The sequence below is a fragment of the Ranitomeya variabilis genome, chromosome 4, assembly GCF_051348905.1.
Source record: "Ranitomeya variabilis isolate aRanVar5 chromosome 4, aRanVar5.hap1, whole genome shotgun sequence".
NCBI lineage: Eukaryota > Metazoa > Chordata > Amphibia > Anura > Dendrobatidae > Ranitomeya > Ranitomeya variabilis.
The window spans coordinates 229359909-229385506 of record NC_135235.1 but is presented as its reverse complement, the minus strand read 5'-3'; the positions used below and the strand labels follow the sequence as shown (position 1 = coordinate 229385506).

Sequence of the window (25598 nt, the reverse complement as noted above, 5' to 3'; positions counted from 1 at the left end):
AGAATGGGCAGACTGGTTCGAGCTGATAGAAAGGCAACAGTGACTCAAATCGCCACCCGTTACAACCAAGGTAGGCCTAAGAGCATCTCTGAACGCACAGTGCGTCGAACTTTGAGGCAGATGGGCTACAGCAGCAGAAGACCACACCGGGTACCACTCCTTTCAGCTAAGAACAGGAAACTGAGGCTACAATTTGTACAAGCTCATCGAAATTGGACAGTAGAAGATTGGAAAAACGTTGCTTGGTCTGATGAGTCTCGATTTCTGCTGCGACATTCGGATGGTAGGGTCAGAATTTGGCATAAACAACATGAAAGCATGGATCCATCCTGCCTTGTATGGAGCATCTTTGGGATGTGCAGCCGACAAATCTGCGGCAACTGTGTGATGCCATCATGTCAATATGGACCAAAATCTCTGAGGAATGCTTCCAGCACCTTGTTGAATCTATGCCACGAAGAATTGAGGCAGTTCTGAAGGCAAAAGGGGGTCCAACCCGTTACTAGCATGGTGTACCTAATAAAGTGGCCGGTGAGTGTATATTGCAGGTGTATCAAGTTTTTTTATTTTCTTTTAGAATAGTGCCTTAATTGTCACAGTGACCCATCTAAAAAGCATATTGATCATTTTAAATGTATCCAAATATTGACTTATTTTTTCAAAAGGATCTTGGCTTCTTAGAATCTCACTTCTCTGCGTGGTTACTGCTTCATCCAGCAATGAAGCAATGAATGTATTTTCCATTGTTGCCAAATGAGCACAACCTAAAAGGTACAATATATTTAATTAGATGGATATACAGTTTAAAAATTGTATTTCATTCTTCAACACTGTAAAAATTGGGGGTTTGGAGCTCTGAATAAACAAAATAAAGATGTGACCCCTATAGAAATTTATTATGAACAGACCCAGTACAGTCATTTGGTTCTAAAAAAAAATGTATGAGATCTTAACTTACCAATCCAAAAATGAGAAATAGATGCCAGTAGTTACCCAAAAAGTTCATAACATTGTGATACCATCTTATCAGCATCTAAAAGAAATATAAATGTTTTATTTTCATTCTCTATTTTATTTTGTTCACACAGAAAATACATTAGAAAAATGTCACATGTGGTGGCCGCCATATTGGATGTGATCGTTGAGGACTATTGGGGGTTGTCCACTTTGGACTTCACATTAAATTTCTTAAAAGTTTATATTGAAACAACACAATACCTGGCGGCTGTGGCCGTATCCGGTCCTACAGATTAATCTTATTCACTTGGATAATATGATAATTAAAGCAGTTCATTTACATAGAACTTCAAATTCCCCCTTCTGAGTATGGCCAGCAGTGTCAAAATGTTGAAAAGTCTGATATCTGTCCCAGCTTGTGTATAACTGTGTAGCTACAAGTTTTAGCATAGTCAGTACTATAACACCATAAATACAATAGTCACATGACTTACTTCCATTGAAGAATGTAAAAATCCTAAAATGCAGAAAATAAGAGAAAACAATTAAAATTATCTATAGAGACACATACACTAGATACATACAATGTTGCATGGTTTTGTACTTTTCACAGTTCCACCACTCAGGGTGCCCTCGGGAGATGGTAAGTGAATGCTCTGCTGCACCATGTGTTCGAGGACTGGCTGAGCTATCAGGATTGTGAGTGCTGCCCAATCTGAGACATAGGAGTGAGGGTTCTGATTGATATCTCAGCCGTCCTATCTGGCTAGGTCTGTGGGATCTCCTCCAGGTGTCATCTATTCTGGGTAATTACAGGGCTATTTAGCTGACAACTGTCAGACCTTTGCCAGTTGTAGCTTTGCTTTAGTGGTGTTTGAGTTATATCCTGATCTCCATTGATGATCTTGAATCTACCTTTTTTGACCATCCATTTGACTTACCCCTGTGTCTTGATCCACTACCTTCCTGGTACTCTGGCCTCGGACTGTTTCCTGACTACATGTTTGTCTTTTCCCTTTGTCTATAATGAGCCCTTTTGGTTCTGACCCCGGACCTCTTGACTGTCCTGCCTATTTCTAAAGGTGCTATTAACATGAAATTCTCACCAGATGTCGGTAACAACACATCCAATCCGCACAGTTAAAAAAAAATCAAACCATAGATGTCCATAAGCTAAGTTACCGTATGTGAAGTAATGAGAAATGACACAGGGAAAAAGTATTGAACATGTTTACTGAAAGTTATTTAATACTCTGCACAAAAGCTTTTGTTGGTGATGAAGCTTCAAGATGAATGAAGCCAAAATCACACCTCAGCAATACCTGCAACTAGTTTCTCCATACAGGAGGCATCTTAAAGCTTCATCACCAACAAAGGCTTTTGTACGAAGTGTCAAGTAAATTTCAGTATATTTCAGTAATACTTATTTCACTCGCTATATATGTTTATACACTGTATATATACTACTCAGCATTGAAATTACATTGCCGAGAAAGTTGAAGAATTATGGAAATGTTACTGATCTGCAAATGATGAAAGAATGGAAAACAAATGTTAAAGACATCTTGATTTATTCAGTCTGGAGACTGAGTCACGTGCAGAAATCCTGGAACTTACAGCTATCACTGAGTTTTACAGCTATCACTGAGGTTATTGATGGTCATCTGAAGAAGGTTCTGCCGCTGAATGCACTTAGGCAAATCATCAAGATCCATTGCTGGCAGCTCCTGTGAAAGCACAGACCAATGACGTGTCCGATGTCCTCGATGGAGACAAGTCTTGAGACACTGAAGACATGGAAGCACATTTAGGCCACACAAGCTGCTCACAGTAGCACCACCATGTGGTTTGGCGTTGTCATGTTGAAAAATACCTAGTGGGACACTATCATGCTTCCTCAGGAAGACTTCATTTGTATAACCCACTTGGCTTTCCGACTAATCTCCGGCTTTCATTGCATCCAAGAGAAAAGTCAGACTCATCAAGGAAGAGGATCGACTTCCATTCCAGCCTCCATTGCCATCATGCTCTGCACCATGATAGCTTTTTAGAGCGGTAGTGTGAGGACAATGGAGCATCTGTAGCTGGATGTCCAGCTCGTAGCCCAATGTCGTGCAAACACCTTCTGATGGTTTACACTATTTGCTGCCTTAGGCTTTATATGTGATGCCCAATTTCACTTGCAGTACAGAATGGATCACTAGCTGCCATTCTTCAGATATGACAAGGCCATATGGGCAACGTCATGAAGAGGTCATCATGAGAGAACATTACACTGGTCCTACTCCTGAGATTATGGGATGGATTGGCCTAATGTATGGTAGCCAGACACCTCTATTGTTCATCCCAAGTGCACTAACATCTTGGTGATACATTGGTTTCGTGGTCAAAGCAAAGGTGTGGCCATTTCTCCATAGTGTCCAAGAAGCTGTTTTTCAACACAAAAACTTCAGGTCGCATGTTTCTCATACTACTGTGATCCACCAGCTTGGTCTAAATGTGCTCCCATGGCTGCAGCGCCTCCGGACTTGTTTCCCATTGACCCATTGACCACAATCCGGACATCATTGGTCAGTGATTGCACAGGAGCTGCCAGCAGAGGATCTTGATGATTTGCCCAAGTGCAACCAGTGGTAGAACCTTCCTCAGACAACCATTAATAACCTCGCTGATACCAGTCGAGGCATTAATTGCGGAGTTTTCTGCATGTGGAGCTCATACTCAATACTGTCAGTCATTAACTAATGTATAAGCTAGCCACCAAACTGTCCACCATTGGCCAGAGAAATTGAACATGCCCCATCAGAAGATAAGACTATGCCCAAGGGTTTTGGAAACAGCTCCCCGTCTCAAACCATTATAATAAACTAGCTATTGAACCCGTTCTACGCCCGGGTGGCGAGCATTTATATTGGTATATGGTCTCCATCCTGGTATGTGCTGCTCCCATCTTGCTCTCTCATCCTGTCATGTGCTGCTCCATCCTGCGCCCCCATCCTGTCATGTGCTGCTCCACCGTGTCATGTGCTGCTCCATCCTGCGCCCCATCCTGTCATGTGCTGCTCCACCGTGTCATGTGCTGCTCCATCCTGCATCCCCATCCTGTCATGTGCTCCCATCCTGCGCCCCCATCCTATCACGTGCTGCTCCATCCTGCGCCCCCATCATTGCGGGCGGCTGTGCGGAGTGCGGGCGGCTGTGCGGAGTGCGGGCGGCTGTGCGGAGTGCGGGCGGCTGTGCTGAGTGCGGGCGGCTGTGCTGAGTGCGGGCGGCTGTGCGGAGTGCGGGCAGCTGTGCTGAGTGCGGGCGGCTGTGCTGAGTGCGGGCGGCTGTGCTGAGTGCGGGCGGCTGTGCGTGGCGCTGCTGGGTGCGGGCGGCTGTGGGTGGCTATGCTGGGTGCAGTGGCTGTGCTGGGTGCAGCGGCTGTGTGTGGCTGTGGGCGGCGGCTGTGCGTGGCTGTGCTGGGTGCGGCGGCTGTGCTGGGTGCGGGGGCAGTGGGTGGCTGTGCGTGGCTGTGCTGGGTGCAGTGGCTGTGCGTGGCTCTAGGCGGCTGTGCGTGGCTGTGGGCGGCTGTGCGTGGCTGTGCTGGGTGCGGCGGCTGTGGATGGCTGTGCTGGGTGCGGTGGCTGTGCTGGGTGCGGCGGCTGTGTGTGGCTGTGCTGGGTGCAGCGGCTGTGGTGGGTGCAGCGGCTGTGCTGGGTGCGGCGGCTGTGCTGGGTGCGGCGGCTGTGCGTGGCTGTAGGCGGCTGTGCGTGGCTGTGGGCGGCTGTGCTGGGTGCGGTGGCTGTGCTGAGTGCGGCGGCTGTGCTGAGTGCGGGCGGCTGTATGTGGCGCGGTTGTGCGTGGCTGTGCTGGGTGCGGGCGGCTGTGGGTGGCTGTGCTGGGTGCGGCGGCTGTGGACGGCTGTGCTGGGTGCGGTGGCTGTGCTAGGTGCAGCGGCTGTGCGTGGCTGTGGGTGGCTGTCGGCAGCTGTGCTGGGGTGCGGCGGCTGTGCTGGGGTGCGGCGGCTGTGCGTCGCTGTGCTGGGTGCGGTGGCTGTGGTGGGTGCGGCGGCTGTGCGTGGCTGTGCTGGGTGCGGCGGCTGTGGACGGCTGTGCTGGGTGCGGTGGCTGTGCTGGGTGCAGCGGCTGTGCGTGGCTGTAGGCGGCTGTGCGTGGCTGTGCTGGGTGCGGCGGCTGTGCTGGGTGCGGCGGCTGTGCTGGGTGCGGCGGCTGTGCGTGGCTGTAGGCGGCTGTGTGTGGCTGTAGGCGGCTGTGCGTGGCTGTGCTGGGTGCGGCGGCTGTGGATGGCTGTTCTGGGTGCGGCGGCTGTGCTGGGTGCGGCGGCTGTGCGTGGCTGTAGGCGGCTGTGTGTGGCTGTAGGCGGCTGTGCGTGGCTGTGCTGGGTGCGGCGGCTGTGGATGGCTGTTCTGGGTGCGGTGGCTGTGCTGGGTGCGGCGGCTGTGCGTGGCTGTGGGCGGCTGTGCGTGGCTGTGGGCGGCTGTGCGTGGCTGTGCTGGGTGCGGCGGCTGTGCTGGGTGCGGTGGCTGTGCGTGGCTGTAGGCGGCTGTGCGTGGCTGTGGGCGGCTGTGCGTGGCTGTGCTGGGTGCGGCGGCTGTGGACGGCTGTGCTGAGTGCGGTGGCTGTGCTGGGTGCGGCGGCTGTGGGCGGCTGTGCGTGGCTGTGCTGGGTGCGGCGGCTGTGCTGGGTGCGGCGGCTGTGCTGGGTGCGGCGGCTGTGCGTGGCTGTGCGTGGCTGTGGGCGGCTGTGCGTGGCTGTGCTGGGTGCGGCGGCTGTGCTGGGTGCGGCGGCTGTGCGTGGCGCTGCTGGGTGCGGGCGGCTGTGGGTGGCTGTGCTGGGTGCGGTGGCTGTGCTGGGTGCAGCGGCTGTGTGTGGCTGTGGGCGGCGGCTGTGCGTGGCTGTGGCGGCTGTGCTGGGTGCGGGGGCAGTGGGTGGCTGTGCGTGGCTGTGCTGGGTGCAGTGGCTGTGCGTGGCTCTAGGCGGCTGTGCGTGGCTGTGGGCGGCTGTGCGTGGCTGTGCTGGGTGCGGCGGCTGTGGACGGCTGTGCTGGGTGCGGTGGCTGTGCTGGGTGCGGCGGCTGTGTGTGGCTGTGCTGGGTGCAGCGGCGGTGCTGGGTGCAGTGGCTGTGCTGGGTGCGGCGGCTGTGCTGGGTGCGGCGGCTGTGCGTGGCTGTAGGCGGCTGTGCGTGGCTGTGGGCGGCTGTGCTGGGTGCGGTGGCTGTGCTGAGTGCGGCGGCTGTGCTGAGTGCGGGCGGCTGTATGTGGCGCGGTTGTGCGTGGCTGTGCTGGGTGCGGGCGGCTGTGGGTGGCTGTGCGTGGCTGTGCTGGGTGCGGCGGCTGTGCTGGGTGCGGCGGCTGTGCTGGGTGCGGCGGCTGTGCGTGGCTGTAGGCGGCTGTGTGTGGCTGTAGGCGGCTGTGCGTGGCTGTGCTGGGTGCGGCGGCTGTGGATGGCTGTTCTGGGTGCGGTGGCTGTGCTGGGTGCGGCGGCTGTGCGTGGCTGTGAGCGGCTGTGCGTGGCTGTGGGCGGCTGTGCGTGGCTGTGCTGGGTGCGGCGGCTGTGCTGGGTGCGGTGGCTGTGCGTGGCTGTAGGCGGCTGTGCGTGGCTGTGGGCGGCTGTGCGTGGCTGTGCTGGGTGCGGCGGCTGTGGACGGCTGTGCTGAGTGCGGTGGCTGTGCTGGGTGCGGCGGCTGTGGGCGGCTGTGCGTGGCTGTGCTGGGTGCGGCGGCTGTGCTGGGTGCGGCGGCTGTGCTGGGTGCGGCGGCTGTGCGTGGCTGTGCGTGGCTGTGGGCGGCTGTGCGTGGCTGTGCTGGGTGCGGCGGCTGTGCTGGGTGCGGCGGCTGTGCGTGGCGCTGCTGGGTGCAGGCGGCTGTGGGTGGCTGTGCTGGGTGCGGTGGCTGTGCTGGGTGCAGCGGCTGTGTGTGGCTGTGGGCGGCGGCTGTGCGTGGCTGTGGCGGCTGTGCTGGGTGCGGGGGCAGTGGGTGGCTGTGCGTGGCTGTGCTGGGTGAAGTGGCTGTGCGTGGCTCTAGGCGGCTGTGCGTGGCTGTGGGCGGCTGTGCGTGGCTGTGCTGGGTGCGGCGGCTGTGGACGGCTGTGCTGAGTGCGGTGGCTGTGCTGGGTGCGGCGGCTGTGTGTGGCTGTGCTGGGTGCAGCGGCTGTGCTGGGTGCAGCGGCTGTGCTGGGTGCGGCGGCTGTTCTGGGTGCGGCGGCTGTGCGTGGCTGTAGGCGGCTGTGCGTGGCTGTGGGCGGCTGTGCTGGGTGCGGTGGCTGTGCTGAGTGCGGCGGCTGTGCTGAGTGCGGGCGGCTGTATGTGGCGCGGTTGTGCGTGGCTGTGCTGGGTGCGGGCGGCTGTGGGTGGCTGTGCTGGGTGCGGCGGCTGTGGACGGCTGTGCTGGGTGCGGTGGCTGTGCTAGGTGCAGCGGCTGTGCGTGGCTGTGGGTGGCTGTGGGCGGCTGTGCTGGGGTGCGGCGGCTGTGCTGGGGTGCGGCGGCTGTGCGTCACTGTGCTGGGTGCGGTGGCTGTGGTGGGTGCGGCGGCTGTGCGTGGCTGTGCTGGGTGCGGCGGCTGTGGACGGCTGTGCTGGGTGCGGTGGCTGTGCTGGGTGCAGCGGCTGTGCGTGGCTGTAGGCGGCTGTGCGTGGCTGTGGGCGGCTGTGCGTGGCTGTGCTGGGTGCGGCGGCTGTGCTGGGTGCGGCGGCTGTGCTGGGTGCGGCGGCTGTGCGTGGCTGTAGGCGGCTGTGTGTGGCTGTAGGCGGCTGTGCGTGGCTGTGCTGGGTGCGGTGGCTGTGGACGGCTGTTCTGGGTGCGGTGGCTGTGCTGGGTGCGGCGGCTGTGCGTGGCTGTGGGCGGCTGTGCGTTGGTGTGGGCGGCTGTGCGTGGCTGTGCTGGGTGCGGCGGCTGTGCTGGGTGCGGCGGCTGTGCTGGGTGCGGTGGCTGTGCTGGGTGCGGCGGCTGTGGACGGCTGTGCTGAGTGCGGCGGCTGTGCTGGGTGTGGCGGCTGTGGGCGGCTGTGCGTGGCTGTGCTGGGTGCGGCGGCTGTGCTGGGTGCGGCAGCTGTGCTGGGTGCGGTGGCTGTGCGTGGCTGTGCGTGGCTGTGGGCGGCTGTGCGTGGCTGTGCTGGGTGCGGCGGCTGTGCTGGGTGCGGCGGCTGTGCTGGGTGCGGCGGCTGTGCGTGGCTGTGCTGGGTGCGGCGGCTGTGCTGGGTGCGGTGGCTGTGCGTGGCTGTAGGCGCCTGTGCGTGGCTGTGGGCGGCTGTGCGTGGCTGTGCTGGGTGCAGCGGCTGTGCGTGGCTGTAGGCGGCTGTGCTGGGTGCGGCGGCTGTGCGTGGCTGTGCTGGGTGCGGTGGCTGTGGTGGGTGCGGCGGCTGTGGGTGGCTGTGCGTGGCTGTGCTGGGTGCGGCGGCTGTACTGGGTGCGGCGGCTGTGTGTGGCTGTGGGCGGCTGTGCGTGGCTGTGCTGGGTGCGGCGGCTGTGGATGGCTGTGCTGAGTGCGGCGGCTGTGCGTGGCTGTGCTTGGTGCGGCGGCTGTGCTGGGTGCGGCGGCTGTGCCGGGTGCGGCGGCTGTGCATGGCTGTGCGTGGCTGTGGGCGGCTGTGCGTGGCTGTGGGCGGCTGTGCGTGGCTGTGCTGGGTGCGGCGGCTGTGCTGGGTGCGGCGGCTGTGCTGGGTGCGGCGGCTGTGCGTGGTTGTGCTGGGTGCGGCGGCTGTGCTTAGTGCGGTGGCTGTGCGTGGCTGTAGGCGCCTGTGCGTGGCTGTGGGCGGCTGTGTGTGGCTGTGCTGGGTGCAGCGGCTGTGCGTGGCTGTAGGCGGCTGTGCTGGGTGCGGCGGCTGTGTGTGGCTGTGCTGGGTGCGGTGGCTGTGGTGGGTGCGGCGGCTGTGGGTGGCTGTGCGTGGCTGTGCTGGGTGCGGCGGCTGTACTGGGTGCGGCGGCTGTGGGTGGCTGTGGGCGGCTGTGCGTGGCTGTGGGCGGCTGTGCGTGGCTGTGCTGGGTGCGGCGGCTGTACTGGGTGCGGCGGCTGTACTGGGTGCGGCGGCTGTGCTGGGTGCGGCGGCTGTGCGTGGCGCTGCTGGGTGCGGGCGGCTGTGGGTGGCTGTGCTGGGTGCGGTGGCTGTGCTGGGTGCAGCGGCTGTGTGTGGCTGTGGGCGGCGGCTGTGCGTGGCTGTGGCGGCTGTGCTGGGTGCGGGGGCAGTGGGTGGCTGTGCGTGGCTGTGCTGGGTGCAGTGGCTGTGCGTGGCTCTAGGCGGCTGTGCGTGGCTGTGGGCGGCTGTGCGTGGCTGTGCTGGGTGCGGCGGCTGTGGACGGCTGTGCTGGGTGCGGTGGCTGTGCTGGGTGCGGCGGCTGTGTGTGGCTGTGCTGGGTGCAGCGGCTGTGCTGGGTGCAGCGGCTGTGCTGGGTGCGGCGGCTGTGCTGGGTGCGGCGGCTGTGCGTGGCTGTAGGCGGCTGTGCGTGGCTGTGGGCGGCTGTGCTGGGTGCGGTGGCTGTGCTGAGTGCGGCGGCTGTGCTGAGTGCGGGCGGCTGTATGTGGTGCGGTTGTGCGTGGCTGTGCTGGGTGCGGGCGGCTGTGGGTGGCTGTGCGTGGCTGTGCTGGGTGCGGCGGCTGTGCTGGGTGCGGCGGCTGTGCTGGGTGCGGCGGCTGTGCGTGGCTGTAGGCGGCTGTGTGTGGCTGTAGGCGGCTGTGCGTGGCTGTGCTGGGTGCGGCGGCTGTGGATGGCTGTTCTGGGTGCGGTGGCTGTGCTGGGTGCGGCGGCTGTGCGTGGCTGTGGGCGGCTGTGCGTGGCTGTGGGCGGCTGTGCGTGGCTGTGCTGGGTGCGGCGGCTGTGCTGGGTGCGGTGGCTGTGCGTGGCTGTAGGCGGCTGTGCGTGGCTGTGGGCGGCTGTGCGTGGCTGTGCTGGGTGCGGCGGCTGTGGACGGCTGTGCTGAGTGCGGTGGCTGTGCTGGGTGCGGCGGCTGTGGGCGGCTGTGCGTGGCTGTGCTGGGTGCGGCGGCTGTGCTGGGTGCGGCGGCTGTGCTGGGTGCGGCGGCTGTGCGTGGCTGTGCGTGGCTGTGGGCGGCTGTGCGTGGCTGTGCTGGGTGCGGCGGCTGTGCTGGGTGCGGCGGCTGTGCGTGGCGCTGCTGGGTGCGGGCGGCTGTGGGTGGCTGTGCTGGGTGCGGTGGCTGTGCTGGGTGCAGCGGCTGTGTGTGGCTGTGGGCGGCGGCTGTGCGTGGCTGTGGCGGCTGTGCTGGGTGCGGGGGCAGTGGGTGGCTGTGCGTGGCTGTGCTGGGTGCAGTGGCTGTGCGTGGCTCTAGGCGGCTGTGCGTGGCTGTGGGCGGCTGTGCGTGGCTGTGCTGGGTGCGGCGGCTGTGGACGGCTGTGCTGGGTGCGGTGGCTGTGCTGGGTGCGGCGGCTGTGTGTGGCTGTGCTGGGTGCAGCGGCTGTGCTGGGTGCAGCGGCTGTGCTGGGTGCGGCGGCTGTTCTGGGTGCGGCGGCTGTGCGTGGCTGTAGGCGGCTGTGCGTGGCTGTGGGCGGCTGTGCTGGGTGCGGTGGCTGTGCTGAGTGCGGCGGCTGTGCTGAGTGCGGGCGGCTGTATGTGGCGCGGTTGTGCGTGGCTGTGCTGGGTGCGGGCGGCTGTGGGTGGCTGTGCTGGGTGCGGCGGCTGTGGACGGCTGTGCTGGGTGCGGTGGCTGTGCTAGGTGCAGCGGCTGTGCGTGGCTGTGGGTGGCTGTGGGCGGCTGTGCTGGGGTGCGGCGGCTGTGCTGGGGTGCGGCGGCTGTGCGTCACTGTGCTGGGTGCGGTGGCTGTGGTGGGTGCGGCGGCTGTGCGTGGCTGTGCTGGGTGCGGCGGCTGTGGACGGCTGTGCTGGGTGCGGTGGCTGTGCTGGGTGCAGCGGCTGTGCGTGGCTGTAGGCGGCTGTGCGTGGCTGTGGGCGGCTGTGCGTGGCTGTGCTGGGTGCGGCGGCTGTGCTGGGTGCGGCGGCTGTGCTGGGTGCGGCGGCTGTGCGTGGCTGTAGGCGGCTGTGTGTGGCTGTAGGCGGCTGTGCGTGGCTGTGCTGGGTGCGGTGGCTGTGGACGGCTGTTCTGGGTGCGGTGGCTGTGCTGGGTGCGGCGGCTGTGCGTGGCTGTGGGCGGCTGTGCGTTGGTGTGGGCGGCTGTGCGTGGCTGTGCTGGGTGCGGCGGCTGTGCTGGGTGCGGCGGCTGTGCTGGGTGCGGTGGCTGTGCGTGGCTGTAGGCGGCTGTGCGTGGCTGTGGGCGGCTGTGCGTGGCTGTGCTGGGTGCGGCGGCTGTGGACGGCTGTGCTGAGTGCGGCGGCTGTGCTGGGTGCGGCGGCTGTGGGCGGCTGTGCGTGGCTGTGCTGGGTGCGGCGGCTGTGCTGGGTGCGGCAGCTGTGCTGGGTGCGGTGGCTGTGCGTGGCTGTGCGTGGCTGTGGGCGGCTGTGCGTGGCTGTGCTGGGTGCGGCGGCTGTGCTGGGTGCGGCGGCTGTGCTGGGTGCGGCGGCTGTGCGTGGCTGTGCTGGGTGCGGCGGCTGTGCTGGGTGCGGTGGCTGTGCGTGGCTGTAGGCGCCTGTGCGTGGCTGTGGGCGGCTGTGCGTGGCTGTGCTGGGTGCAGCGGCTGTGCGTGGCTGTAGGCGGCTGTGCTGGGTGCGGCGGCTGTGCGTGGCTGTGCTGGGTGCGGTGGCTGTGGTGGGTGCGGCGGCTGTGGGTGGCTGTGCGTGGCTGTGCTGGGTGCGGCGGCTGTACTGGGTGCGGCGGCTGTGTGTGGCTGTGGGCGGCTGTGCGTGGCTGTGCTGGGTGCGGCGGCTGTGGATGGCTGTGCTGAGTGCGGCGGCTGTGCGTGGCTGTGCTTGGTGCGGCGGCTGTGCTGGGTGCGGCGGCTGTGCCGGGTGCGGCGGCTGTGCATGGCTGTGCATGGCTGTGGGCGGCTGTGCGTGGCTGTGGGCGGCTGTGCGTGGCTGTGCTGGGTGCGGCGGCTGTGCTGGGTGCGGCGGCTGTGCTGGGTGCGGCGGCTGTGCGTGGTTGTGCTGGGTGCGGCGGCTGTGCTTAGTGCGGTGGCTGTGCGTGGCTGTAGGCGCCTGTGCGTGGCTGTGGGCGGCTGTGTGTGGCTGTGCTGGGTGCAGCGGCTGTGCGTGGCTGTAGGCGGCTGTGCTGGGTGCGGCGGCTGTGTGTGGCTGTGCTGGGTGCGGTGGCTGTGGTGGGTGCGGCGGCTGTGGGTGGCTGTGCGTGGCTGTGCTGGGTGCGGCGGCTGTACTGGGTGCGGCGGCTGTGGGTGGCTGTGGGCGGCTGTGCGTGGCTGTGGGCGGCTGTGCGTGGCTGTGCTGGGTGCGGCGGCTGTACTGGGTGCGGCGGCTGTACTGGGTGCGGCGGCTGTGCTGGGTGCGGCGGCTGTGCGTGGCGCTGCTGGGTGCGGGCGGCTGTGGGTGGCTGTGCTGGGTGCGGTGGCTGTGCTGGGTGCAGCGGCTGTGTGTGGCTGTGGGCGGCGGCTGTGCGTGGCTGTGGCGGCTGTGCTGGGTGCGGGGGCAGTGGGTGGCTGTGCGTGGCTGTGCTGGGTGCAGTGGCTGTGCGTGGCTCTAGGCGGCTGTGCGTGGCTGTGGGCGGCTGTGCGTGGCTGTGCTGGGTGCGGCGGCTGTGGACGGCTGTGCTGGGTGCGGTGGCTGTGCTGGGTGCGGCGGCTGTGTGTGGCTGTGCTGGGTGCAGCGGCTGTGCTGGGTGCAGCGGCTGTGCTGGGTGCGGCGGCTGTGCTGGGTGCGGCGGCTGTGCGTGGCTGTAGGCGGCTGTGCGTGGCTGTGGGCGGCTGTGCTGGGTGCGGTGGCTGTGCTGAGTGCGGCGGCTGTGCTGAGTGCGGGCGGCTGTATGTGGCGCGGTTGTGCGTGGCTGTGCTGGGTGCGGGCGGCTGTGGGTGGCTGTGCGTGGCTGTGCTGGGTGCGGCGGCTGTGCTGGGTGCGGCGGCTGTGCTGGGTGCGGCGGCTGTGCGTGGCTGTAGGCGGCTGTGTGTGGCTGTAGGCGGCTGTGCGTGGCTGTGCTGGGTGCGGCGGCTGTGGATGGCTGTTCTGGGTGCAGTGGCTGTGCTGGGTGCGGCGGCTGTGCGTGGCTGTGGGCGGCTGTGCGTGGCTGTGGGCGGCTGTGCGTGGCTGTGCTGGGTGCGGCGGCTGTGCTGGGTGCGGTGGCTGTGCGTGGCTGTAGGCGGCTGTGCGTGGCTGTGGGCGGCTGTGCGTGGCTGTGCTGGGTGCGGCGGCTGTGGACGGCTGTGCTGAGTGCGGTGGCTGTGCTGGGTGCGGCGGCTGTGGGCGGCTGTGCGTGGCTGTGCTGGGTGCGGCGGCTGTGCTGGGTGCGGCGGCTGTGCTGGGTGCGGCGGCTGTGCGTGGCTGTGCGTGGCTGTGGGCGGCTGTGCGTGGCTGTGCTGGGTGCGGCGGCTGTGCTGGGTGCGGCGGCTGTGCGTGGCGCTGCTGGGTGCGGGCGGCTGTGGGTGGCTGTGCTGGGTGCGGTGGCTGTGCTGGGTGCAGCGGCTGTGTGTGGCTGTGGGCGGCGGCTGTGCGTGGCTGTGGCGGCTGTGCTGGGTGCGGGGGCAGTGGGTGGCTGTGCATGGCTGTGCTGGGTGCAGTGGCTGTGCGTGGCTCTAGGCGGCTGTGCGTGGCTGTGGGCGGCTGTGCGTGGCTGTGCTGGGTGCGGCGGCTGTGGACGGCTGTGCTGGGTGCGGTGGCTGTGCTGGGTGCGGCGGCTGTGTGTGGCTGTGCTGGGTGCAGCGGCTGTGCTGGGTGCAGCGGCTGTGCTGGGTGCGGCGGCTGTTCTGGGTGCGGCGGCTGTGCGTGGCTGTAGGCGGCTGTGCGTGGCTGTGGGCGGCTGTGCTGGGTGCGGTGGCTGTGCTGAGTGCGGCGGCTGTGCTGAGTGCGGGCGGCTGTATGTGGCGCGGTTGTGCGTGGCTGTGCTGGGTGCGGGCGGCTGTGGGTGGCTGTGCTGGGTGCGGCGGCTGTGGACGGCTGTGCTGGGTGCGGTGGCTGTGCTAGGTGCAGCGGCTGTGCGTGGCTGTGGGTGGCTGTGGGCGGCTGTGCTGGGGTGCGGCGGCTGTGCTGGGGTGCGGCGGCTGTGCGTCACTGTGCTGGGTGCGGTGGCTGTGGTGGGTGCGGCGGCTGTGCGTGGCTGTGCTGGGTGCGGCGGCTGTGGACGGCTGTGCTGGGTGCGGTGGCTGTGCTGGGTGCAGCGGCTGTGCGTGGCTGTAGGCGGCTGTGCGTGGCTGTGGGCGGCTGTGCGTGGCTGTGCTGGGTGCGGCGGCTGTGCTGGGTGCGGCGGCTGTGCTGGGTGCGGCGGCTGTGCGTGGCTGTAGGCGGCTGTGTGTGGCTGTAGGCGGCTGTGCGTGGCTGTGCTGGGTGCAGTGGCTGTGGACGGCTGTTCTGGGTGCGGTGGCTGTGCTGGGTGCGGCGGCTGTGCGTGGCTGTGGGCGGCTGTGCGTTGGTGTGGGCGGCTGTGCGTGGCTGTGCTGGGTGCGGCGGCTGTGCTGGGTGCGGCGGCTGTGCTGGGTGCGGTGGCTGTGCGTGGCTGTAGGCGGCTGTGCGTGGCTGTGGGCGGCTGTGCGTGGCTGTGCTGGGTGCGGCGGCTGTGGACGGCTGTGCTGAGTGCGGCGGCTGTGCTGGGTGCGGCGGCTGTGGGCGGCTGTGCGTGGCTGTGCTGGGTGCGGCGGCTGTGCTGGGTGCGGCAGCTGTGCTGGGTGCGGTGGCTGTGCGTGGCTGTGCGTGGCTGTGGGCGGCTGTGCGTGGCTGTGCTGGGTGCGGCAGCTGTGCTGGGTGCGGCGGCTGTGCTGGGTGCGGCGGCTGTGCGTGGCTGTGCTGGGTGCGGCGGCTCTGCTGGGTGCGGTGGCTGTGCGTGGCTGTAGGCGCCTGTGCGTGGCTGTGGGTGGCTGTGCGTGGCTGTGCTGGGTGCAGCGGCTGTGCGTGGCTGTAGGCGGCTGTGCTGGGTGCGGTGGCTGTGGACGGCTGTTCTGGGTGCGGTGGCTGTGCTGGGTGCGGCGGCTGTGGGTGGCTGTGCGTGGCTGTGCTGGGTGCGGCGGCTGTACTGGGTGCGGCGGCTGTGCTGGGTGCGGCGGCTGTGCTGGGTGCGGCGGCTGTGCGTGGCTGTAGGCGGCTGTGCGTGGCTGTGGGCGGCTGTGCTGGGTGCGGTGGCTGTGCTGAGTGCGGCGGCTGTGCTGAGTGCGGGCGGCTGTATGTGGCGCGGTTGTGCGTGGCTGTGCTGGGTGCGGGCGGCTGTGGGTGGCTGTGCGTGGTTGTGCTGGGTGCGGCGGCTGTGCTGGGTGCGGCGGCTGTGCGTGGCTGTAGGCGGCTGTGTGTGGCTGTAGGCGGCTGTGCGTGGCTGTGCTGGGTGCGGCGGCTGTGGATGGCTGTTCTGGGTGCGGTGGCTGTGCTGGGTGCGGCGGCTGTGCGTGGCTGTGGGCGGCTGTGCATGGCTGTGGGCGGCTGTGCGTGGCTGTGCTGGGTGCGGCGGCTGTGCTGGGTGCGGTGGCTGTGCGTGGCTGTAGGCGGCTGTGCGTGGCTGTGGGCGGCTGTGCGTGGCTGTGCTGGGTGCGGCGGCTGTGGACGGCTGTGCTGAGTGCAGTGGCTGTGCTGGGTGCGGCGGCTGTGGGCGGCTGTGCGTGGCTGTGCTGGGTGCGGCGGCTGTGCTGGGTGCGGCGGCTGTGCTGGGTGCGGCGGCTGTGCGTGGCTGTGCGTGGCTGTGGGCGGCTGTGCGTGGCTGTGCTGGGTGCGGCGGCTGTGCTGGGTGCGGCGGCTGTGCGTGGCGCTGCTGGGTGCGGGCGGCTGTGGGTGGCTGTGCTGGGTGCGGTGGCTGTGCTGGGTGCAGCGGCTGTGTGTGGCTGTGGGCGGCGGCTGTGCGTGGCTGTGGCGGCTGTGCTGGGTGCGGGGGCAGTGGGTGGCTGTGCGTGGCTGTGCTGGGTGCAGTGGCTGTGCGTGGCTCTAGGCGGCTGTGCGTGGCTGTGGGCGGCTGTGCGTGGCTGTGCTGGGTGCGGCGGCTGTGGACGGCTGTGCTGGGTGCGGTGGCTGTGCTGGGTGCGGCGGCTGTGTGTGGCTGTGCTGGGTGCAGCGGCTGTGCTGGGTGCAGCGGCTGTGCTGGGTGCGGCGGCTGTTCTGGGTGCGGCGGCTGTGCGTGGCTGTAGGCGGCTGTGCGTGGCTGTGGGCGGCTGTGCTGGGTGCGGTGGCTGTGCTGAGTGCGGCGGCTGTGCTGAGTGCGGGCGGCTGTATGTGGCGCGGTTGTGCGTGGCTGTGCTGGGTGCGGGCGGCTGTGGGTGGCTGTGCTGGGTGCGGCGGCTGTGGACGGCTGTGCTGGGTGCGGTGGCTGTGCTAGGTGCAGCGGCTGTGCGTGGCTGTGGGTGGCTGTGGGCGGCTGTGCTGGGGTGCGGCGGCTGTGCTGGGGTGCGGCGGCTGTGCGTCACTGTGCTGGGTGCGGTGGCTGTGGTGGGTGCGGCGGCTGTGCGTGGCTGTGCTGGGTGCGGCGGCTGTGGACGGCTGTGCTGGGTGCGGTGGCTGTGCTGGGTGCAGCGGCTGTGCGTGGCTGTAGGCGGCTGTGCGTGGCTGTGGGCGGCTGTGCGTGGCTGTGCTGGGTGCGGCGGCTGTGCTGGGTGCGGCGGCTGTGCTGGGTGCGGCGGCTGTGCGTGGCTGTAGGCGGCTGTGTGTGGCTGTAGGCGGCTGTGCGTGGCTGTGCTGGGTGCGGTGGCTGTGGACGGCTGTTCTGGGTGCGTGGCTGTGCTGGGTGCGGCGGCTGTGCTGGGTGCGGTGGCTGTGCGTGGCTGTAGGCGCCTGTGCGTGGCTGTGGGTGGCTGTGCGTGGCTGTGCTGGGTGCAGCGGCTGTGCGTGGCTGTAGGCGGCTGTGCTGGGTGCGGCGGCTGTGCGTGGCTGTGCTGGGTGCGGTGGCTGTGGTGGGTGCGGCGGCTGTGGGTGGCTGTGCGTGGCTGTGCTGGGTGCGGCGGCTGTACTGGGTGCGGCGGCTGTGTGTGGCTGTGGGCGGCTGTGCGTGGCTGTGCTGGGTGCGGCGGCTGTGGATGGCTGTGCTGAGTGCGGCGGCTGTGCGTGGCTGTGCTTGGTGCGGCGGCTGTGCTGGGTGCGGCGGCTGTGCCGGGTGCGGCGGCTGTGCATGGCTGTGCGTGGCTGTGGGCGGCTGTGCGTGGCTGTGGGCGGCTGTGCGTGGCTGTGCTGGGTGCGGCGGCTGTGCTGGGTGCGGCGGCTGTGCTGGGTGCGGCGGCTGTGCGTGGTTGTGCTGGGTGCGGCGGCTGTGCTGGGTGCGGTGGCTGTGCGTGGCTGTAGGCGCCTGTGCGTGGCTGTGGGCGGCTGTGTGTGGCTGTGCTGGGTGCAGCGGCTGTGCGTGGCTGTAGGCGGCTGTGCTGGGTGCGGCGGCTGTGTGTGGCTGTGCTGGGTGCGGTGGCTGTGGTGGGTGCGGCGGCTGTGCGTGGCTCTAGGCGGCTGTGCGTGGCTGTGGGCGGCTGTGCGTGGCTGTGCTGGGTGCAGTGGCTGTGCGTGGCTCTAGGCGGCTGTGCGTGGCTGTGGGCGGCTGTGCGTGGCTGTGCTGGGTGCGGCGGCTGTGGAAGGCTGTGCTGGGTGCGGTGGCTGTGCTGGGTGCGGCGGCTGTGTGTGGCTGTGCTGGGTGCAGCGGCTGTGCTGGGTGCAGCGGCTGTGCTGGGTGCGGCGGCTGTGCTGGGTGCGGCGGCTGTGCGTGGCTGTAGGCGGCTGTGCGTGGCTGTGGGCGGCTGTGCTGGGTGCGGTGGCTGTGCTGAGTGCGGCGGCTGTGCTGAGTGCGGGCGGCTGTATGTGGCGCGGTTGTGCGTGGCTGTGCTGGGTGCGGGCGGCTGTGGGTGGCTGTGCGTGGCTGTGCTGGGTGCGGCGGCTGTGCTGGGTGCGGCGGCTGTGCTGGGTGCGGCGGCTGTGCGTGGCTGTAGGCGGCTGTGTGTGGCTGTAGGCGGCTGTGCGTGGCTGTGCTGGGTGCGGCGGCTGTGGATGGCTGTTCTGGGTGCAGTGGCTGTGCTGGGTGCGGCGGCTGTGCGTGGCTGTGGGCGGCTGTGCGTGGCTGTGGGCGGCTGTGCGTGGCTGTGCTGGGTGCGGCGGCTGTGCTGGGTGCGGTGGCTGTGCGTGGCTGTAGGCGGCTGTGCGTGGCTGTGGGCGGCTGTGCGTGGCTGTGCTGGGTGCGGCGGCTGTGGACGGCTGTGCTGAGTGCGGTGGCTGTGCTGGGTGCGGCGGCTGTGGGCGGCTGTGCGTGGCTGTGCTGGGTGCGGCGGCTGTGCTGGGTGCGGCGGCTGTGCTGGGTGCGGCGGCTGTGCGTGGCTGTGCGTGGCTGTGGGCGGCTGTGCGTGGCTGTGCTGGGTGCGGCGGCTGTGCTGGGTGCGGCGGCTGTGCGTGGCGCTGCTGGGTGCGGGCGGCTGTGGGTGGCTGTGCTGGGTGCGGTGGCTGTGCTGGGTGCAGCGGCTGTGTGTGGCTGTGGGCGGCGGCTGTGCGTGGCTGTGGCGGCTGTGCTGGGTGCGGGGGCAGTGGGTGGCTGTGCATGGCTGTGCTGGGTGCAGTGGCTGTGCGTGGCTCTAGGCGGCTGTGCGTGGCTGTGGGCGGCTGTGCGTGGCTGTGCTGGGTGCGGCGGCTGTGGACGGCTGTGCTGGGTGCGGTGGCTGTGCTGGGTGCGGCGGCTGTGTGTGGCTGTGCTGGGTGCAGCGGCTGTGCTGGGTGCAGCGGCTGTGCTGGGTGCGGCGGCTGTTCTGGGTGCGGCGGCTGTGCGTGGCTGTAGGCGGCTGTGCGTGGCTGTGGGCGGCTGTGCTGGGTGCGGTGGCTGTGCTGAGTGCGGCGGCTGTGCTGAGTGCGGGCGGCTGTATGTGGCGCGGTTGTGCGTGGCTGTGCTGGGTGCGGGCGGCTGTGGGTGGCTGTGCTGGGTGCGGCGGCTGTGGACGGCTGTGCTGGGTGCGGTGGCTGTGCTAGGTGCAGCGGCTGTGCGTGGCTGTGGGTGGCTGTGGGCGGCTGTGCTGGGGTGCGGCGGCTGTGCTGGGGTGCGGCGGCTGTGCGTCACTGTGCTGGGTGCGGTGGCTGTGGTGGGTGCGGCGGCTGTGCGTGGCTGTGCTGGGTGCGGCGGCTGTGGACGGCTGTGCTGGGTGCGGTGGCTGTGCTGGGTGCAGCGGCTGTGCGTGGCTGTAGGCGGCTGTGCGTGGCTGTGGGCGGCTGTGCGTGGCTGTGCTGGGTGCGGCGGCTGTGCTGGGTGCGGCGGCTGTGCTGGGTGCGGCGGCTGTGCGTGGCTGTAGGCGGCTGTGTGTGGCTGTAGGCGGCTGTGCGTGGCTGTGCTGGGTGCAGTGGCTGTGGACGGCTGTTCTGGGTGCGGTGGCTGTGCTGGGTGCGGCGGCTGTGCGTGGCTGTGGGCGGCTGTGCGTTGGTGTGGGCGGCTGTGCGTGGCTGTGCTGGGTGCGGCGGCTGTGCTGGGTGCGGCGGCTGTGCTGGGTGCGGTGGCTGTGCGTGGCTGTAGGCGGCTGTGCGTGGCTGTGGGCGGCTGTGCGTGGCTGTGCTGGGTGCGGCGGCTGTGGACGGCTGTGCTGAGTGCGGCGGCTGTGCTGGGTGCGGCGGCTGTGGGCGGCTGTGCGTGGCTGTGCTGGGTGCGGCGGCTGTGCTGGGTGCGGCAGCTGTGCTGGGTGCGGTGGCTGTGCGTGGCTGTGCGTGGCTGTGGGCGGCTGTGCGTGGCTGTGCTGGGTGCGGCAGCTGTGCTGGGTGCGGCGGCTGTGCTGGGTGCGGCGGCTGTGCGTGGCTGTGCTGGGTGCGGCGGCTCTGCTGGGTGCGGTGGCTGTGCGTGGCTGTAGGCGCCTGTGCGTGGCTGTGGGTGGCTGTGCGTGGCTGTGCTGGGTGCAGCGGCTGTGCGTGGCTGTAGGCGGCTGTGCTGGGTGCGGTGGCTGTGGACGGCTGTTCTGGGTGCGGTGGCTGTGCTGGGTGCGGCGGCTGTGGGTGGCTGTGCGTGGCTGTGCTGGGTGCGGCGGCTGTACTGGGTGCGGCGGCTGTGCTGGGTGCGGCGGCTGTGCTGGGTGCGGCGGCTGTGCGTGGCTGTAGGCGGCTGTGCGTGGCTGTGGGCGGCTGTGCTGGGTGCGGTGGCTGTGCTGAGTGCGGCGGCTGTGCTGAGTGCGGGCGGCTGTATGTGGCGCGGTTGTGCGTGGCTGTGCTGGGTGCGGGCGGCTGTGGGTGGCTGTGCGTGGTTGTGCTGGGTGCGGCGGCTGTGCTGGGTGCGGCGGCTGTGCGTGGCTGTAGGCGGCTGTGTGTGGCTGTAGGCGGCTGTGCGTGGCTGTGCTGGGTGCGGCGGCTGTGGATGGCTGTTCTGGGTGCGGTGGCTGTGCTGGGTGCGGCGGCTGTGCGTGGCTGTGGGCGGCTGTGCATGGCTGTGGGCGGCTGTGCGTGGCTGTGCTGGGTGCGGCGGCTGTGCTGGGTGCGGTGGCTGTGCGTGGCTGTAGGCGGCTGTGCGTGGCTGTGGGCGGCTGTGCGTGGCTGTGCTGGGTGCGGCGGCTGTGGACGGCTGTGCTGAGTGCAGTGGCTGTGCTGGGTGCGGCGGCTGTGGGCGGCTGTGCGTGGCTGTGCTGGGTGCGGCGGCTGTGCTGGGTGCGGCGGCTGTGCTGGGTGCGGCGGCTGTGCGTGGCTGTGCGTGGCTGTGGGCGGCTGTGCGTGGCTGTGCTGGGTGCGGCGGCTGTGCTGGGTGCGGCGGCTGTGCGTGGCGCTGCTGGGTGCGGGCGGCTGTGGGTGGCTGTGCTGGGTGCGGTGGCTGTGCTGGGTGCAGCGGCTGTGTGTGGCTGTGGGCGGCGGCTGTGCGTGGCTGTGGCGGCTGTGCTGGGTGCGGGGGCAGTGGGTGGCTGTGCGTGGCTGTGCTGGGTGCAGTGGCTGTGCGTGGCTCTAGGCGGCTGTGCGTGGCTGTGGGCGGCTGTGCGTGGCTGTGCTGGGTGCGGCGGCTGTGGACGGCTGTGCTGGGTGCGGTGGCTGTGCTGGGTGCGGCGGCTGTGTGTGGCTGTGCTGGGTGCAGCGGCTGTGCTGGGTGCAGCGGCTGTGCTGGGTGCGGCGGCTGTTCTGGGTGCGGCGGCTGTGCGTGGCTGTAGGCGGCTGTGCGTGGCTGTGGGCGGCTGTGCTGGGTGCGGTGGCTGTGCTGAGTGCGGCGGCTGTGCTGAGTGCGGGCGGCTGTATGTGGCGCGGTTGTGCGTGGCTGTGCTGGGTGCGGGCGGCTGTGGGTGGCTGTGCTGGGTGCGGCGGCTGTGGACGGCTGTGCTGGGTGCGGTGGCTGTGCTAGGTGCAGCGGCTGTGCGTGGCTGTGGGTGGCTGTGGGCGGCTGTGCTGGGGTGCGGCGGCTGTGCTGGGGTGCGGCGGCTGTGCGTCACTGTGCTGGGTGCGGTGGCTGTGGTGGGTGCGGCGGCTGTGCGTGGCTGTGCTGGGTGCGGCGGCTGTGGACGGCTGTGCTGGGTGCGGTGGCTGTGCTGGGTGCAGCGGCTGTGCGTGGCTGTAGGCGGCTGTGCGTGGCTGTGGGCGGCTGTGCGTGGCTGTGCTGGGTGCGGCGGCTGTGCTGGGTGCGGCGGCTGTGCTGGGTGCGGCGGCTGTGCGTGGCTGTAGGCGGCTGTGTGTGGCTGTAGGCGGCTGTGCGTGGCTGTGCTGGGTGCGGTGGCTGTGGACGGCTGTTCTGGGTGCGTGGCTGTGCTGGGTGCGGCGGCTGTGCTGGGTGCGGTGGCTGTGCGTGGCTGTAGGCGCCTGTGCGTGGCTGTGGGTGGCTGTGCGTGGCTGTGCTGGGTGCAGCGGCTGTGCGTGGCTGTAGGCGGCTGTGCTGGGTGCGGCGGCTGTGCGTGGCTGTGCTGGGTGCGGTGGCTGTGGTGGGTGCGGCGGCTGTGGGTGGCTGTGCGTGGCTGTGCTGGGTGCGGCGGCTGTACTGGGTGCGGCGGCTGTGTGTGGCTGTGGGCGGCTGTGCGTGGCTGTGCTGGGTGCGGCGGCTGTGGATGGCTGTGCTGAGTGCGGCGGCTGTGCGTGGCTGTGCTTGGTGCGGCGGCTGTGCTGGGTGCGGCGGCTGTGCCGGGTGCGGCGGCTGTGCATGGCTGTGCGTGGCTGTGGGCGGCTGTGCGTGGCTGTGGGCGGCTGTGCGTGGCTGTGCTGGGTGCGGCGGCTGTGCTGGGTGCGGCGGCTGTGCTGGGTGCGGCGGCTGTGCGTGGTTGTGCTGGGTGCGGCGGCTGTGCTGGGTGCGGTGGCTGTGCGTGGCTGTAGGCGCCTGTGCGTGGCTGTGGGCGGCTGTGTGTGGCTGTGCTGGGTGCAGCGGCTGTGCGTGGCTGTAGGCGGCTGTGCTGGGTGCGGCGGCTGTGTGTGGCTGTGCTGGGTGCGGTGGCTGTGGTGGGTGCGGCGGCTGTGGGTGGCTGTGCGTGGCTGTGCTGGGTGCGGCGGCTGTACTGGGTGCGGCGGCTGTGGGTGGCTGTGGGCGGCTGTGCGTGGCTGTGGGCGGCTGTGCGTGGCTGTGCTGGGTGCGGCGGCTGTACTGGGTGCGGCGGCTGTACTGGGTGCGGCGGCTGTGCGTGGCTGTGCGCGGCTGTGCGTGGCTGTGCTGGGTGCGGCGGCTGTGCTCGGTGCGGCGGCTGTGCTCGGTGCGGCGGCTGTGCGTGGCTGTGCTGGGTGCGGTGGCTGTGGTGGGTGCGGTGGCTGTGGACGTAAGTGGCGTAAGTAACAAATAGCTGTGGCATGAAGTGCCACAGCCTCATGGCACAGCAGTTTGTTACTTGCGGAGGGTGAGTATACTTACCTGTCCCGTTCCACCGACGCCATTACGGGCCATGAATATCCCCCTGCTTCAGGAATCGGCACCTGCGCAGTCCGTGCTTTCCGGCGCCATTTTCTTGAAGACACATTGCAGTGTGTCTTCAAGAAAATGGCGCCGGAAAGCGCGGACTGCGCAGGCGCCGATTCCGGGAGCAGGGGGATATTCATGGCCCGGAATGGCGTCGGTGGAACGGGACAGGTAAGTATACTCACCCTCCGCCTCCTGGCTCGTCCCTGTTTCTCTGTTGGAGATCGCGGTGTGCGTTCAGCGCTTACGCATACCGCGATCTCCTGGGAGCGTCGCTCTGTGGGGTCCAGACTGCGCCGGCGCTTGCGCTTGCGCAGTCTATAAAGGCTTCGGACAGAGTGACGCTCCCAGCGTTATATTATAGATGTTAAGCTGATTGTTGTTAGTATAACCTGAGGGGATTGCAACTGGCAGAACTGAGGGACTATTGGTTGCAAGAAGTATCGATGGTCTCAATTTTGTTGACAGCACATTGGGGGCATGTATCACCGCACTACGGAGGGGCTCCATGGGAGCATTGTAAGACTGCCACTACTGAGGGGCTTTGCGTTACTGTCATTATTAGAGATACTATGTATCTTGCATTATTAACAAGAGCTTTGTATGTCTGGCACTACGTGGAGGCACTGTGTTACTGATAATTCTGCTGGACTTTGAGTAGCTAGAACCTAATGGGGTACTCTGTGACTGGTACTACCAAATGACCTTGGGCTTTCGGTCTCTGCGTTTGCCTCCCAATCATCCTGCAAGCTGGCGGCCAGGAAACTTTGACCCTATATGCCCATCAATATTGGCAGGGCCCATTGGCGTCATCATGTGCGGCAGCTCATAATTCCATTACTGGTGCATAAATAAGTGTGGGACCACAAGGGGCCGTATCACACCATTGTACTTTTATATATCATTGTCCCCCTTACATGTTAAGGTACCGTCACACTTAGCGACGCTGCAGCGATACAGACAATGATGCCGATCGCTGCAGCGTCGCTGTTTGGTCGCTGGGGAGCTGTCACACAGACCGCTCTCCAGCGACCAACGATGCCGAGGTCCCCGGGTAACCAGGGTAAACATCGGGTTGCTAAGCGCAGGGCCGCACTTAGTAACCCGATGTTTACCCTGGTTACCAGCGTAAAATGTAAAAAAACCAAACACTACATACTTACATTCGCGTCCCCCGGCGTCCGCTTCCTGCACTGACTGAGCCCGGCCCTAACAGCAGAGCGGTGACGTGACCGCTGTGCTGTACTTTCAGTTTGCGGCCGGCGCTCAGTGAGTGTGGGAAGCGGACGCCCGGGGATGCGAAGGTAAGCATGTACTGTTTGTTTTTTTACATTTTACACTGGTAACCAGGGTAAACATCGGGTTACTAAGTGCGGCCCTGCGCTTAGCAACCCAATGTTTACCCTGGTTACCAGAGTAAAACATCGCTGGTATCGTTGCTTTTGGTGTCAAACACGACGATACACGGCGATCTGACGACCAAATAAAGTTCTGAACTTTCTTCAACGACCAGCGATATCATAGCAGGATCCCGATCGCTGCTGCGTGTCACACTCAACGATATCGCTAGCCAGGACGCTGCAACGTCACGGATCGCTAGCGATATCGTTTAGTGTGATGGTACCTTAAGGCTCGGGACTTGGATAATGTACACAAGACTCTGCTGGAGTCATTGTTGGAATTTGCCACTTTTTCGGCACTCCCTTTTGCAACAATTTTACAACACTTTCAAAAAAAGGAACAATAAACTAGAAGTATACAATAAATGTAACAGTTCAGATAGATAGATTTTGCCTTGTTTCTTACCTGCAGTACGAATGTCAGAGTCTTTTCTACTACGTAAACTAATTGTCTTCTTTTACTTTCTTCAATACAAATAGACACACCAGGAAGATGTCAAACTTTCACTTTCACGCTGCATAATGAACCTGTTTATCTAAATGATCCTTATATAAATCAAGACACACCTGTATAAATACATTCTAGACAGGCAGCTCACCAGTCTCGTATGCTAAGAAGCTACAAAAACCTTCAGTTCACATGATATTCTCAAGTCATATCCTTTACATTTTGATGGTATATAACATTTTTTTAAAAAGTGTTGAAAAATCTTTTTAAGGGGTCCTTCTACCTACAGCTCCAGGGGACAGCCATGGGCGCAGCCTTTGCGCTGGCCTATGCTAACCTGTTCCTGGGGCTGTGGGAGAGGGACCTCTTCCTGTCACACAGGCTGTCATCGATGGACCATGTCCCCTTTTGGATGCGGTACATCGATGACATCCTTTTTGTCTGGCAGGGTGAGGCCATTGACCTGGAGCAGCTCATAGGACGTCTCAACAGCAATGATCTTAACATTACACTCACTTGCGAGTGGGATAAGTCCAGGATTAGTTTCCTTGATGTCATGATTATGAAAGATGAGGCGGGGAATATTAGTACTGATATCTTCCGTAAAGTTACGGCAACGAATACGGTGCTGCATGCTTCCTCCTGCCATCCCCGTCACATGGTGTCATCAGTACCGTTTGGGCAGTTCCTCCGTTTACGGAGGATCTGCTCTACGGATGTTGACTTCGAGAGACGGGCTGGGTAGCTTTCGGCACATTTTTCCGAACGTGGATATAGCAAACGGATTATTAAAAAGGCCTATCATAGGGCCAAACATTCGACCCGCAATCATCTCTTGTATAAACCGCAGGTAGATAAAGCTAAATCTGGGGTTGATCAACTTAGGTTTATCACCACATTCCACCTACAGGCGGATAAAATCAGAGAGGCACTCACCAAGGCCTGGCCCATTTTACAGGTTGACCCGATTATCAGCAAGTTCCTTCCTAAGAAACCGTTGTTAACATTTAGGCGGGCAAGGAACCTGAGGGTTCACCTGGTAAAGAGC

The 25598-nt window shown here is 65.2% G+C and overlaps 1 long non-coding RNA gene across 1 annotated transcript; it reads right to left on the bottom strand.

Moving 5' to 3' along the window:
• Window positions 1-718: 718 nt before the first annotated feature.
• LOC143770493 (uncharacterized) lies at window positions 719-25296 on the bottom strand. Its single transcript, XR_013214640.1, has 4 exons — window positions 24509-25296; window positions 1452-1474; window positions 959-1033; window positions 719-764 (listed from the first exon to the last, which is right to left on the bottom strand). It is a non-coding gene; the product is annotated as an uncharacterized LOC143770493 (long non-coding RNA).
• Between the last annotated feature and the right edge of the window lie 302 nt (window positions 25297-25598).